Genomic DNA, 16,161 nt, shown 5'->3' with positions numbered 1-16,161 from the left:
CTAAAATCAGTAGTTTCTCCAAGAATTTCTGGTTCCTTTAATTGCAGAATGGTTTTAGACACCTATATCAGGGTGCTAGATGTGCTTGTGGCTACTGGGGTGTCTATGATTCCGGCCCTCTCAGCAACTGAACAAGGAAATAATATGTTGTATACCAATAGGCATGTATACACATATCTATAAATATTTCTGTATGCAACCATCTGTATGTATATTAAGCTAAACATGAGTTCATATTTATGTGTTGAATTCTGATTCATTAGCACATGACTCATCCCAACCTTCTCCTGTTGGTTGTCTATAACCTTCCACCCTACAGTGAGAAACCTGGTTCCCACTTCTGTTTGTTCAGTTCCAGTAAAAATAGTTGATTGACTCAATTCCAATGAAAATGTAGAGTAGTTTCAGAATTGTTAACTTTATATTCCTTTGAATTTGATATTTTGCTTGTACTGCTGTTTACCTTATCTTTCTGCTAGCTGTGCTATTCAATCTAGTAGCCACTAATCATGTGTGGCTATTTAAACGTAAATTAAAATTAAGTAAAATGGAATGTTTGGTTCCTTAGTTACACTTCAAGCCACTGTTTAAGAGGTCTATAACCACCTTGGCTAATGGTCAGCATTAGGCACAACACGCTTCCATCATTGCATACAGTTCTATTGCATAATCCACATCCTGTTTTTCTCCACGTTCTTCTGCTATGTGTCTGGTAGCCACAGGCCAGTTCTGCTTTCTAGCCTTGGCTCTCAGGGAGAACTTTGCCCCAGGTCAGATCCAAGATCCTGACTTACCCAAGAAAGGGAGTTTAGACGTCATATGAGGAGAGCTGGGAGCCGAATGTACTTTGCCCTAAAGAGCATAGTTTTGTGTGAGGGAGAAACATACAAGTTGTCATAGAGAAATACAGGACTGAGACTGGGGATGGATCAGAGAAGGCATTCCAAGGGAGATAATGCTTGAGCTAGGTCTTGAAGATTGCTGCAGGAATCGTAAGCAGGCCAAAGGCAGGCCAGAGAATGAAACAGCACGTGAAATGTGAGGGCATGAGTACTGGTGTGTGTGTGCAGCTCAGTCGTGTCTGACTCTTTGCAACCCCGTGGACTATAGCCCACCAGGCTTCTCTGTCTAAAGGATTTTCCAGGCAAGAATACTGGAGTGGGTTGCCATTTTCTTTTCCAGGGGATCTTCCCAACCGAAGGATCAAACTCAAGTCTCTTGCATCTCCACCATGGGCAGGCAGATTTTTACCACTGGCGCCACTTGGGAAACCTGAGTACTGGATGTATCATATTTGCTAAATGGAGCCCTAGAGAGTCAGTGCATCTTCAATGGTGAGTAGAACATGGAGGAAGTAGCAGGATATAGACTTGGAGAGTTGAGTGCTAGTAGACTGTGTCTTGCAAGCAGTTTTGGACTTGATTATAAAAATTGTGGGGAGTTAGGAGAGAGTTTTACATTGGGAAGTGGTGTGATCTGATCTCTAGTTTAAAAATATCACCCTGCTGGTTGCTGGTGAAGCTGGAAATAGAAGAGGTGGGTTAATATGCAGGGAGAAGAGGGTGAGGATTTTTTTTTTCAGTTCTAATATCATTTAATTTTCCAATAGTTCTTAGCCATTCCTTCCTCCAGGGGAATCTTACCCACCCAGGGATCGAACCCAGGTCTCCCTCAAGGCAGGCAGATTCTTTACCATCTCACTCACCAGGGAAGCCCTTAAAATAGTTACCCACCTTCTATTTCTTGAAGCTAATGTTCCTGGATTTCCTTGACCAATCCTCTCTCCTGGGTCTTCTTCCCTTCCTGTTTTTCTTGAGTGTGTTAGTTTTTTATTGCTGCTATAACACATCACCAAATTTAGTGGCTTAAAACAAGGCAGGTTTATCATCTCAAAATTCTGTAGTTTAGACATCTGACTCACATTTCACTGGGGTAAAGTCAAGGTGTCAGCAGTCTGTGTTCCCTTCTGGAGACTGTAGGGCCAGGTCAATTTCCTTGCCTTTTCCAGCTTCTAGAGGCTGCCTGGATTCCTTAGCTCATGGTCCATTCATCCTTCTTCAAAGCCAGCCATCATAGATCAGTTTCTCTCCCCACATCCCGCTGGCCTCTTTTCTGCCTCCCTCTTGCACTTTTAAGGACCCTTATGTTTATAGTGGCCCACCCATATTATTCCAGTCTCCCATCTCAAAGTCATTAATTTAGTTAGAGACTTCTGCAAAGTCCCTATATAAGGTAATATATTCACAGCCTCCAGGGATTAGGGGATGGGCATCTTTCAGTTCAGTTCAGTTCAGTCGCTCAGTCATGTCCGACTCTTTGTGACCCCTTGAATCACAGCATGCCAAGCCTTCCTGTCCATCACCAACTCCAGGAGTTCACTCAGACTCATGTCCATCGAGTCAGTGATGCCATCCAGCCATCTCATCCTCTGTCGTCCCCCTCTCCTCCTGCCCCCAATCCCTCCCAGCATCAGAGTCTTTTCCAATGAGTCAACTCTTCGCATGAGGTAGCCAAAGTACTGGAGCTTCAGCTTTAGCATCATTCTTTCCAAAGAAATCCCAGGGCTGATCTCCTTCAGAATGGACTGGTTGGATCTCCTTGCAGTCCAAGGGACTCTCAAGCATCTTCTTCAACATCACAGTTCAAAAGCATCAATTCTTCGGCCCTCAGCTTTCTTCACAGTCCAACTCTCACATCCATACATGACCACTGGAAAAACCATAGCCTCGACTAGACGGACTATTGTTGGCAAAGTAATGTCTCTGCTTTTCAATATGCTATCTAGGTTGGTCATAACTTTTCTTCCAAGGAGTAAGCGTCTTTTAATTTCATGGCTGCAGTCACCATCTGCAGTGATTTTGGAGCCCCCAAAAATAAAGTCTGACACTGTTTCCACTGTTTTCCCATCTATTTCCCATGAAGTGATGGGACTGGATGCCATGATCTTTGTTTTCTGAATGTTGAGCTTTAAGCCAACTTTTTCACTCTCCTCTTTCACTTTCATTGAGGCTTTTGAGTTCCTCTTTACTTTCTGCCATAAGGGTGGCATCATCTGCATATCTGAGGTTATTGATATTTCTCCCAGCAATCTTGATTCCAGCTTGTACTTCTTCCAGCCCAGCGTTTCTCATGATGTACTCTGCATAGAAGTTAAATAAGCAGGGTGACAATATACAGGCTTGATGTACTCCTTTTCCTATTTGGAACCAGTCTGTTGTTCCATGTCCAGTTCTAACTGTTGCTTCCTGATCTGTATATAGGTTTCTCAAGAGGCAGGTCAGGTGGTCTGGTATTCCCATCTCTTGAAGAATTTTCCACAGTTTATTGTGATCCACACAGTCAAAGGCTTTGGCATAGTCAAGAAAGCAGAAATAGATGTTTTTCTGGAACTCTCTTGCTTTTTCGATGATACAGTGGATGTTGGCAATTTGATCTCTGGTTCCTCTGCCTTTTCTAAAACCATCTTGAACATCTGGAAGTTCACGGTTCACGTATTGCTGAAGCCTGGCTTGGAGAATTTTGAGCATTACTTTACTAGTGTGTGAGATGAGTGTAATTGTGTGGTAGTTTGAGAATTCTTTGGCATTGCCTTCCTTTGGGATTGGAATGGGCATCTTTACAGGGTTGTTATTGTGCCAACCACACTGAGGTTTCATAGTCATTTCTGGAGTCCATCTCTAAATTGTCATTCATCGTTGGCTCTTTACCTCAGTCCAGCTACTGGACTCATGTTTGGAATCTGTTTTTATCTCTATGCTGCATATTTGGGAAAGTAGCCTTGGAAGGAAAGGAAAAGTTGGTTTGGTGGAGCTACCTAAGATAAAAGGAAAATGGAAGTGAAGATGAGGTTGGTACCCAGATCTCATACTCCTTCTCGTTGCCCTGGTTACAGAGCACTGTCAGGTGTATGGGCCAGCCATGTGAAGGAGCAAGATAAGGTCCAGACAGAGCCTGCTGTGCTGCTCCAAGGAGCCAGAAAAGTGGGAGAAGGTCAAAGCAAAGATGCCAGGATCATGGAATTGTAGAGGGAGCCATACAACCTGGGAGGGCAGCATGGAATTAGATTTAGACCTCTACTGGGGTAAATTAGGACCCTTATTTTTCCAGAAAAAGAAACAGATTGTAAATTTTTTATGGAACAGAAGCAGAGACTTTTGTCAAAGAGTAAAGCTTGCCTTGAGAATTGATGGCCCTGTGGCATCAGACTGCATTAGAAGTGGTAACCTAGGAAGAAAGAGATAATTATCATTTATTAAGTGCTTAGTATGTCCTGGGCTCTTTACAATTATCATCTCTAGTCCTTATAGTAATCCTGCAGTCTGTATTTTAAAGACGAGGGGATTAAGGCTTAGAGAGATGTAAAAAGGGGAGCCAGGATTTATATAAAAGTATGTACAATGCTAAGGGCTTCCCTGGTGGCTCAGATAGTAAAGCAACCGCTTGCAATGCAGGAGATGGGAGTTCAATCCCTGGGTCGGGAAGATCCCCCGGAAAAGGAAAGGCTACCCACTCCAGCACTCTTGCTTAGAGAATGCCATGCACAGAGGAGCCTGGCAGGCTATAGTCCATGAGGTTGCAAAGACTCGACTGAAGACTCGGACACGACTGAAGCAACTTAAACACACACACACACTGTAAGATGCTAAAGCTAGAGCTCTTTTCACAGTACTATATATAAAATAGATCACCAGAAGGCGCCTACTGTATAGCACAGGGAACTGTGCTTGATATCTTATAATAACCTACGGTGGAAAAGAATCTGAAAATAATAGATTTATACATAAATTATATATGTATGTCTGACTCACTTTGCTGCACACCTGAAAAATCACACAGCATTGTAAATCAACTATACTTCAATTAAAAATTGAAGACATAGAAAGGAAAAGAAAAGCTAGAGCTCTTTCAAACACATTACACTTAAGGCCAGTTATTGGGGGAGAGAAATGAGAGAGCCCAATAGCACTGGAACATTGAGATGGGTTTGTGGTGCTGTGCTGGAAATGGGTATTCACAGACAAGGGTGTGCTCAGAGGAGGCCAGGAATGACGGTCCAGAGGCTGAGAACCACGTACAGGAACTGTTGATGGGAAGTTAAGTCTGTTTCAGAGAGGATTATGGGGTCAGCTAATTTATCTTTCCAAATACCCGAGGGTGGACACATGGAAAAACAACCCAGCAGAAATTACAGGGAGGTAGATTTCAGTGTTTCTGAAGGAAGTGCTCACTAACCATCATGGCTTGCCAACCCTGGGGTGGAGCCCTGTAGTTGCTGCTGTCCTACGGCTTCGCATATCTGCCTCGCTGCTTGAGTTCCAGCAGTGCTTGTCTAAACAGGTATCTGTCAGGCGTGACCCACAGAAGATTCCATCCTGAGGACAAGCGGCATAGGTACCTCTTAGATTCAAAGACAGTGGAATTCTTTTCTCTGCTTCTGTGAGCTTTCCAAGACCGCCACAACTCCCACGATGGAGGCTTTTTGGAAGATAAGGTTGTGGTAATAGTTTAGTTGTTAAATTGCGTCCATCTCTTTTGCGACCTCATGGACTGTACCCCGTGAGGCCCCTCTGTCCAGGGGTTTTCCAGACAAGAATACTGGAATGGATTGGCATTTCTTTCTCTAGGGAATCTTCCTGACCCAGGGATGGAACCCATGTCTCCTGCATTGCAGGCAGATTCTTTACCACTGAGCCACCTGGGAAACCCCTTTGAAAGATATATCCTTGTTCATATAAGCCAGAGGGTAGTAAACTGTGTTTTTAAGGGAGCAGGTTGTAAATATTTTAGGCTTTGTGAACCACATGGTTTCTGTTGCAACTACTCAACTCTACTATTGTGTAGGAAAGTAGCCATAGATAATGCTTAAGCAAATGCGGTGGCTCTTTTCCAAAAAAAAAAAAAAAAAAGTTACCTTTACAAAGTCAGATGGGGGCTGAATTAAGTGCTCCTGGGCAGTTACTCACCTATACCTGACTTAGACCATTTATTTTGTGAAAAATAATGTCTTGTTTAGAGTTATTTTCAGCTACAAAGCAATGTATTACCATTTAACCCTTTACTCGTTAATATTTATCCATGTTGCATAGTCTCTGTTTCTTTCATTAGATTGGAAAACAGTTTATGGGTAAAAAGGTCATATTCATCTTTAAATAGCCTCATAAATCTGTTAGGGGAACCACTGACTGAAACCTCCACCCTGGCCAGGCCCGATGCTAACCACTGCATGAGTTATCTTAATCAGGAGGGCCTGATAAGGAACTCAGAATTGACAAGCTACCACCTGAAGAATTCAGGAAAGGTCAAAAGGAGATAGGAGACTCCAGTCCGTATGTCCTACCAACCTCCCAGAATCCTTCTCACCGGAATCCATCTTGGCTGAGTGATGGACACAGGCCATAAGGAAGGATCCCAAATCAGTGATTGGCCAGAGACATCCCGGAAACTAATCCCAACACCATAAAACCTGAGACTACTGGCTTTGTGGCAAAGCATTTCCCCTAGGTTCCCTGACCCTGCTGCTCTCCGCCCAGGCACCCATTCCCCATAAAGTCTCATGCTTTGTCAGCAGGCATGTCTCCGCAGACAATTCATTTCCCAGGGTCGACAAGAGCCCACTCTCGGGTCCTGGCAGGTGACCCCCTTCCTGCAACAAGCCTAGCATAATGGCTCCAATCCCAAAGCCATTTCACCAAAACTTGTGCCTCTGTACAAAGTATCATGGAATCATTGGCATTTATGTGGGTCAGAATGGATAACAGAGGTCAAGTAATTAAATATTCCATTTCTCAGATGAAAACCCTAAACCCAAGGCAAGAGCTATGTCTTTCCCAATGTCACACAACTAGTTGGAACCAGATGTCCTGATGTGCTGGCAAAGGAGCTCACCCTGCACTGCTGGGGGCCATAGTGGTTTCTGCTGCCCCAGAGTGTCACTTATTCTGCACCTGCTGTTTACCAGAGAACTAGGAGCTGCAGACCCAGAGGGGAGGAAAATTCAGCATTTACTCTCAAGACCCATGATGAATATGGATGAGGGCGTCAGCCACACCCCACAGCGCATGCCTCTCTTTGTGTCACGGACAGTGAATTCTCCCAGGAAGTAAGCTTCAGACAATGGGACCACATGGTCCTTTTAATAAAAATGACTGCCATTATCGGATGCTTCCCTGGGATTGTATTAAATACCTGGGATTGTATTAAACACTTTGAATGCATTTAGTTCCCTTTCTTTGAATGACCCCAAGCCCTCTAACTGCAAACATGTTAAAATTTTAATTAAGAGAACACACCATGGCACACACATATCTTCCATCACATGTGTTGCTTCATTAAGTATCTTGCTGTAGACAGGAAGTGGGAATTTCTGGGTGATTTTAGTGGGCAAAAGATTAAATTACCTCAATAACATGGAAAGAGTGTAGCTATTTCCAGAGTCTGTCCTCAAGGCTCCTCCTAGTCTTACGGCTGGCCACCCCACAGGGATGCTTCTTTTGGTCCCCTCTGGCAATGGACTTTGGGGGTACACAGTCCCATTTATATACAGAACAGGTCTTTCTTTTTACTGCACACTAATTCCAGTTATGCCTACAGAGCCATCTTTTATAGAAATTTCTTGTCTCAGCAATGTATCTTAGCCACTGCCAGGCCAAATTAGCATCAACAGCCAGGTAGATAAACAAAGATATACTCTCCTTAAATAAACTGTTGTAAACTCTCAGCTCCACTCATGGTCTGGAAAGCACGATAGGCGCTTAATAGATATTTATTGATCCATCATTTATTTTTCCACAAAAATGTGCTCACGTGTTTGTAACATGATACACATACCATCGATTTTCTGTAAAACTCCAGGGACTTGACAGTGAGCTCCTTTCAAGTCCCAACCCTTTCGTGGTTATTTTTCTGCTGCTGCTTATATCTAATGGTGAAATGTGATCACAGGGGAATGATGGGAGGGAGGCCTTTCTCTTTTGCCATCAGCCCCCACGGCAAGAAGCAAGCCAACTTTTTCCTGTGTCTGTTTGGATGCCCATAAATCAGCACCAGAGCAGAAAGGACAGAGGATGAAGAGTCAGTGTCATCAACCAACATTCTGTGCTCTGAAGGCTGTGTTCAGAGCTGACTTGAAGTCCACTGCAATGCAAATGGTAGGGAAAAAATGACATTGACCTGGCATGATAGCATGGTGAGTTTTATAAAAGCACAATCCCACTGAGCTGGCTGTAGTTAGCCTAATCAGATTGGGCAGAAGCATGAGAGGCAGGGAATTGGAGGTGCATTTATTTCTCCAGGGAGGGCAATAAAAAGAACACACAGGGAGAGAGCTGGACAGGCAGGGCCAGATTCTAGGCTCAGCTCTGTTGCTCTGAGTGGAGTGACTTGGGGCAAATCACTTAACTTCTTGTAGGAAAAAGGAGGGAACAGCAGAGAGGGCTGTATCAGAAGTCTTCTAATGTCTCATCACATTCTGACATTTAGGGATTCTCTATCATCAGGAAACACTGCTTTGATTCTGAATCAGAAAATGAGACCCCTCCCCCACACTGTGGATTGAATTATGCCCATCCCCAAGAGACATATCCTAAACCCCAGCATCTGTGAATGTGACTTTACAGTAAGTCCCCTACATACAAACCTTCAAGTCGCGAACTGTCAAAGATGAGAATGTGTGTTCACATGGCCAATCACTTAAGTTAGCTCTACTTGAGGAGGCATTGTTAGTTTTAGAGGCACAGAACTTGAACGCAGAATGGTACCTGAAGCTTGCAGCGCCCATTCAGAATGCAATCCAGGGCTACAAATTCATCTATAATGAGAGGGAAAGAGCTATTACCCAGACATCACTGAATCATTTTTTCAAGAGGGTAGATGGAATTGAATCCAGCAAGGAACCAGAGCACGTGGCATCAATGTCATGTGTGATGAAACTGCAGATTCTCCTCAGTCTCTTATTGCTGACGATCCTTCAGCTCTACTGTCTCCCACCTCCTCTACCCGCTCCAGTTGATAACTCTTCCTGCCTGTTCACTCAGTGCCAGCCCCCGTGTGCCAGCTGTTGTACTGTACTACTGTACTTTTCAAGGTACTGTACTGTAAGATTTTAAATATTTTGTTTTTTTATGTTTTTTTATGTATTATTTATGTGAAAAGTATCCTTGGAAGAAAAGCTATGACAAACCTAGACAGCATATTAAAAACCAGAGACATCACTTTGTCCACAAAGGTCCATATAGTCAAATTGATGGTTTTTCCAGTGGTCATGTATGGATGTGAGAGTTGGACCATAAAGAAGGCTGAGCGCTGAAGAAATGATGCTTTCCAACTGTGGTGCTGGAGAAGACTTTTGAGAGTCCCTTGGACACCAAGGAGATCAAACCAATCAATCCTAAAGGAAATCAATCCTGGATACTCTTTGGAAGGACTGATGCTGAAGCTGAAGCTCCAATACTTTGCCAGATACAAACAGCCGACTCATTGGAAAAGACTGATGCTTTGAAAAATTAAGGGCAAAAGGATAAGGGAGCAGTAGAGGATGAGATGGTTGGATGGCATCATTGACTCAATGGACATGAGTTTGAGCAATATCTAGGAGATAGTGAAGGACAGGGAAGCCTGGCAGGCTACAATCCATGAGGTTGCAAAGAGTTGGACATGACTGAGTGACTCAACAACAACAACATTATAAACCTATTATAGTACAGCACTGTAATGTATAGCTGACTGTGTTAGCTGTATATCTAGGCTAACTTTGTTGGATTTATGAACATATTGGACTTACCAACACACTCTTGGAATAGAAGTCATTTGTATGTAGGGAATTTAAATGGAAAAAGAATCTTTTCAGATGTACTTAGGTCAAAGGTCTTGAGATGAGACCATCCTGAATGACTTGGGTGGGCTCCAAATCCAGTGATGAGTGTCTTGATAAGAGAGATACACAGCAGAGAAGATGAAGTGAAGATGGCGGCAGAGATTTTAGCGATGAGGCCACAAGTCCAGGAGTGTCAGGGAAGCACCCATAACTGGAAGAGGCAGGAAACAAATTCTCCCCAGAGCCCAGCTGAAGGATGTCCCTGATGACACATAGATTTCAGACTTCTCCAGAACTATGAGAGACTATATCCCCATTTTTTTCTTATTTTAAAGACTTGAAGTTTGTGGTAACTTGTTCTGGCAGTCATGAGATACTAATATACACAACCAAAGACATATAGAAAGAGAAACTTATGTCAGGAATGAAGCAAAACTATGATTTTTCAAATCTGAATTAAGACCCTTTAGCTTTTTTTTTTTTTTTTGCTGGAGCTCTCTGTGCAATTTACTTGGGTCGTGTGTGTTAAGTCATTCAGTAGTGTCCTACTCTTTGCAACTCTATGGACCATAGCCCACCAGGCTCCTCTGTCCATGGGGTTTTCTGGGCAAGAATACTGGAGTGGGTTGCCATTTCCTCCTCCAGGGTATCTTCCTGACCCAGGGATAGAACCAGAGTCTCCATTGTCTCCTGCATTGGCAAGGGTATTCTTTACCACTAGTGCCACCTTAGAGGAAGGCTGCTGCTGCTGCTAAGTTGCTTCAGTCGTGTCTGACTCTGTGCTACCCCATAGACGGCAGCCCACCAGGCTCCCCCGTCCCTGGCATTCTCCAGGCAAGAATATAAGATTGATTGCCATTTCCTTCTCTAATGCATGAAAGTGAAAAGTCAAAGTGAAGTCGCTCAATCGTGTCCGACTCTTAGCGACTTCATGGACTGCAGCCTACCAGGCTCCTCTGTCCATGTGATTTTCCAGGCAAGAGTACTGGAGTGGGGTGCCATTGCCTTCTCCGTAGGGATGGCAAATTATGTCCCACAGGCTTTATCTGGCCCACCACGTGTTTTTGTAAATAAAGTATTATTGGAACATAACCACACCCAATCATTTACATCCATTCTGGGGCTCTACGGCTGTTTTTGCACTGCAATATTTGAGTTGAGGAGTTGCAACAGAGACCATCTGCCCTGCAAAACTGAAAATATTTTCTTTCTGTTGCTTTACAGAAAAACATAAAGATGACCCCTGGAATAGGGGAGAGAGCATGAGCTTTGGAAAACTGTTATTGTTTAGTGGCTAAGTCGAGTCTGACTCTTTTGCAACTCCCTGGACTGTAGCCCACCAGGCTCCTCTGTTCATGGGATTTTCTGGGCAAGAATACTGGAGTGGGTTGCCATTTCCTCCTCCAGGGGATCTCCCCAACCCAGGGATGGAATCCTCGTCTCTGGGTCTCCTGCATTAGCACTCAGATTCTATACCGCTGAGCCACCAAGGAAGTTTTGGGAAGAACTGGGTTCAAATCCTGACTCTCACCATTTCCTAGCCTGGACAAGCCCCCTGGACCTCACCTTCCTCCTTTCAGGCTGAAGCTGTCCCTGGGGGTTAGATGTTGATTCCTAGCATAGTGCTTGATCAGAGGAGGGATATCCCCATCCTGTGTCCCCTCCTCCACCTCGACCTGGCCCCTCTGACAAACCTAACCAGGAGCATTTCCTGGCAGCTTCCTTTGTCTTTCCTGGAAGGAAACTGCTCCCCTCTCTGTTCCTGGGTGGTCTGCAGTCTTCCCCACCCTAACTCTGCCCTGGTCCTGCAAGACTTCTCATTCACGTTAAAAAGGTCTGCCTCTTCTGGTAGGCTTTCCAGCCTCTGAGAAGTCCAGGACCATCCTCCAGTGGAGAATTGGTGCAGTCCCTTTTGGTCCTGACATCCCTCCGCCAAGCTGTGCGGAAATCTGGCATCCTCGCAGTGAGCAGCCCTTAGATTCTTTGAAACAAACCACGGCTTGGCCCCCGTTTTCCTTGATTCCCTGCCAAACCCATTACACGTGTCGGAGCGGCAAGGGACTGGAAGAAATACGGTTTCCATTTGGCTTCTGCGGCCGTTTCGTCTAATTTGCACTGGCTTTGACATACTGCGATTGCTGTTTTTGTTGTTGGGATTTGGAGGCTGTTTCAAGCTCTGTCTCTTTTCTCCTGTTTTCTCTTAGCTCTTTCTCTTTCCAGGAGCGGGGTAGGGGCGGAAGCCTCGCAAGTAAGTAGCAAAACTCAGGCTTAGCTGCCACCATCAGAGCCCCCACGCTCACATGGACTCATTTGCTCCAGCACCAGATTTCATTAACTGAAGGGCGACATTGCAAGGCGAAGCATGATAATGAGGTTGGAACTAATCAGAACATATGGGATGTTTTTACCATTAGCTCCAATTCCTGACGTGGGAGGAGGCACGCTGGTAGGGGGGCAGTTTAAGCAGGATTTTATTACCCACATGGGGTTACATCCATGACCCCTGAGTCCATTCTCTCCAGGGTGGCCTCTTTCTCCTATTCCCATCCTTCACTCTGCAACCCCTGCCAGCCCTGCTGGGGCAGATCGTGGCCATAAGAATGAATAAAAACTCACAGAATCAAAGACTGGTCTTGCTGAAGATAGTTCCCAGCACCTCCTTGTTGACTAATCTAAACAGGACTTTTCCATCTTCTTCTGCTTGACTTCGGAGAAGGCAATGGCACCCCACTCCATTATTCTTGCCTAGAGAATCCCATGGATGGAGGAGCCTGGTAGGCTACAGTCCATGGGGTCGCTAGGAGTCGGACACGACTGAGCGACTTCACTTTCACTTTTCACTTTGATGCATTGGAGAAGGAAATGGCAACCCACTCCAGTGTTCTTGCCTGGAGAATGCCAGGGACGGGGGAGCCTGGTGGGCTGCCGTCTCTGGGGTCACACAGAGTCGGACATGACTGATGCGACATAGCAGCAGCAGCAGTAGCTGCTTGACTTCTTGGTGGGTATGACTCTGCTGACTGTGCCCCTTCGACCTTGAATGAGTTCTAGGACACTGGCCTCCTTCAATTTTCCTCCTTCTCTGAATCCTTCTTGCTCCATCCATTTTTGCAGGTTAAATTTGTATATGTTGAGAAGCATCCACATTGCTACCCAAGGTGGGGAAGTTTTGGGAATCAAAATAGAGTAACTACCATACTATTTCCCAGAGACTTGCCCAACTGCCCTACCCACTCCTTTCTTAACCTCCTTTTATCCTTCTTTCTCTCTTTTTCTTTGTGCAGATTTTGCCAGTTGCTGGCAGAGCCCTGGAGATGCAAAGGTGAGGGGCAACAGTCGCTGGCCTGGAGGACATCACAGTCTGTGATCTGTGGCTGTCACTCCACTTCCCTCTCCACACTCTGCTCCGGAATTTTCCAAACACAGAACCAGGAAGGTTTTTCAAGTCCACAGTGACTCATAACCTCATTTAGCAAAAGAGGTCACAGGAATTCAGAGAGGGAAAGTCATTTATCTAAGATTACATCGCATGAGAGGGGCTGGTTCATACAGTGGCACCCTTTGAACATTATCCCTAACTGCTGTCTCCATCATAAATACATCATTTAAGAAGAGTTCGAGGGACTTTGCTGGCTGTCAGTGGTTAAGACCCTACACATGGGTTCAGTCCCTGGTCAGGGAACTAAGCTCCTGGATGCCGCACAGCCAAAGAAACAAAACAAAAAGTAGAAGTGTCACAGACTCTGTGGCAGATGCTTTTGGCATCCCGTGTAGGTCCACCCTCTTCCCCTCACCCCTCCCTAGATTCTGCAGGTGTTGGCAGCTCTCATCTGCATTCTTTTCTGAGTAGTTGCCTTTGGCTGATGTTGCCACTTACCCAAAGATGCCTGGAAGATTGGCAGGGGGCAGCTCATGACCAATGACTGTTGTGTGGCACTGAGGCCCCAGGTCTCTTGCATTTGGGCAGAAAACCTCTGTGCTGCAGTTTATGCCCTGGGCTCCCAGAGGAATCAGGCTGCATCTAGGCTTCTGCTGAAGCCATGTTGTGGTCTAGTTTCTTCTCTACCTGCTCCTGCTTCCTCATGCCACTCTAGATTTCTCCTCCACCTAAGGCTCAACTTCTGGGAAATGTGCTCTATAACAAATGTTACCACCCCATCTGCCTGCATGGGCTTCCATTCTCCATCACTTAAATGAGGTAGTTGGCCTACAACAGGGCTGTTAGTATGTAGGCAGCAATCATAGTCAGCAATCATGGCCTTCGTCTTTGTCTTCTGCAGAGAACACAGGACACCTTGCCATTGAAATAGGTCAGATGAGGCAGGGAGGCAGGGATGGAGAAGTATTTCTTTGGGAGAGCAGCGAGGATGTCTTGACTGAGGTAGAAATGGTTATGAAAGACTGGATGCTGACACAGAAGCATGAAACACTGCCTCTCTTCGCTAAGTGTTAGGGGAATTTCCTCCAGGCAGATATGGTTTGGATGGCATAACAGGTTAGGTTGCCTTCATCTGAGAATCACTCAGAATTAGATGACACAAAGAGCCTACGCTTAAGAAGAAGAAAAACAACCTGGAATTGATTCAAGCATTTTTCTTTCCTATGCTTCTCATCGCACACCCATCCGATAACTGAGGGATGCTCCCTGCTAGTACATTCCATCTAGAGATCAGTGCAAAGAAACATATTTATTGAGGACAGGACGTTGTATGTACAAGGGCCTGGCATGGGGATGGGAATGCACCATCTGATGGGAAAGACATATTCACATATAACTAGATGAGTAAGTGGATTCCAATGTTGTTTACATGGGGAGGTTTATAATCAAGAGGATCCCATTTCTCTATCACATATTCTTTGAGGTCTGCCATATCCATGGCCAACCCTCTAGTCCAAAATCCATCCTTTCCTTCTGAAATGAAGCAAGACCCTATGGCCATTGCCCCACCACCCATGTCCTCAGCCTGCCTTTTATGTGTGGAAAAACTTTAGCCAAAGAATAAGTTTAATCAGAGGAGTGAGAAAATGCAGAAACAAAGGAAAATAGTCAGAAGAGACCAAATAATAATAGTGTGTGTGCATGCTTATCCCTGTCTGACTCTTTGTGACCCCACAGACTATAGCCCTCCAGGCTCCTCTCTCCATGGGAATTTTTAGGCAAGAATACTGGAGTGAGTTGCCATTTTCTCCTCCAGGGGATCTTCCTGATCCAGGGATTGAACCCGAATTTCTTTTTTTCTTTTCTTTTTTTTTGGTGTGTTTGAAATATTTATTTATTATTTAAAAAATTTTTTTATTGAACCCGAATTTCTTATGTCTCATGCCTTGCAGGTGGATTTTTCACCTGCTGAGCCATAATGTAGTCATTAAACAAAGTCAAGGACTTTTAATTCCTTCTCAAGGGCTGTAGATAATATTCTGAACCATATCTTATGAATTGTCTTGTAGATACTGAAACACCCACCACGTGGAAGAAGTTAACTACATGGTGACCAGACAGTAGCCATGACATAAGCTGCCTCATAGGAATGGGAACAAATCAGCCCTGGAACTGAAGATGAACTATGCTTACAACAACCCTATCAAGATGACACTGGTCAGACCACAGATGACCAATTTCAAGATGACTTGTCAGAGCTGACTATGCTGTTTCTGCACATAGCTACCTTCTCTCCCTTATAAAATCTCTTTCCTACTGATTGTCAGTAGGTGGGGGAGTCAGCCTTTGGACAGGAATTTGTCCCCCCGACTCCCATAGGCATTGCCGGCATCCAAAGTAAAGCAAACTTTCTTTCCCACGAACTTTGCCTCATTATTGGCTTTTGAGTGGTGAGCATCCAGACCCCACTTTTGGTCACACCTCCTGAACTGCAGCACTCACCCCTCATCTGTCTCTCCACATTCCCTCTTGCCTTTTCCCCATCCAGTCCCAACACAATAAGGCACAATGAGCTTTTAAAGAGGTAAATTCAGTGGCAGTTTTTTGCATTAAGCCCTTTACCAGCACCTCGTAGCCTGGATCCTCTACTTGTATATAAGAGGTCTTAGCTTTCCTGTCGAACTTGCTCTTGACTGCAGCTACTTTGGCCTTTACATCTATGTTCCTTTCTGGCTCAGGGCCCCTTACACACTCTTCCCTCTGCTTGGAACACCTACTCAACCTTTGGCTCTTAACACGACCATACCTCCTCAGGGAAGCCCTCCCTTCCCTTCCGAAGCAGGTCGGCCTCCCTTCTACCTGCCCCACCACTGTAGCATGTTTGAGTTTTTGATGACTAAGGAAATGTGTAATTGGTGGTTTGACTGTTTTATTCACTGTTGCATCTTCAGAGCCTATCTCAAGGCCATGT

At 44.9% G+C, this 16,161-nt stretch overlaps 1 long non-coding RNA gene across 1 annotated transcript; it reads left to right on the top strand.

Annotated features, from left to right (window-relative positions):
• The first annotated feature begins 839 nt into the window (after positions 1-839).
• Positions 840-15,613, top strand: LOC133247879 (uncharacterized). The gene is made up of 4 exons (XR_009736545.1): positions 840-992; positions 1,183-1,334; positions 13,096-13,133; positions 15,260-15,613. It is a non-coding gene; the product is annotated as an uncharacterized LOC133247879 (long non-coding RNA).
• The last annotated feature ends 548 nt before the right edge of the window (positions 15,614-16,161 follow it).

This window comes from Bos javanicus, chromosome 5 (genome assembly GCF_032452875.1).
Source record: "Bos javanicus breed banteng chromosome 5, ARS-OSU_banteng_1.0, whole genome shotgun sequence".
Lineage (NCBI taxonomy): Eukaryota > Metazoa > Chordata > Mammalia > Artiodactyla > Bovidae > Bos > Bos javanicus.
This window is presented reverse-complemented; position numbering and strand designations above follow the sequence as displayed.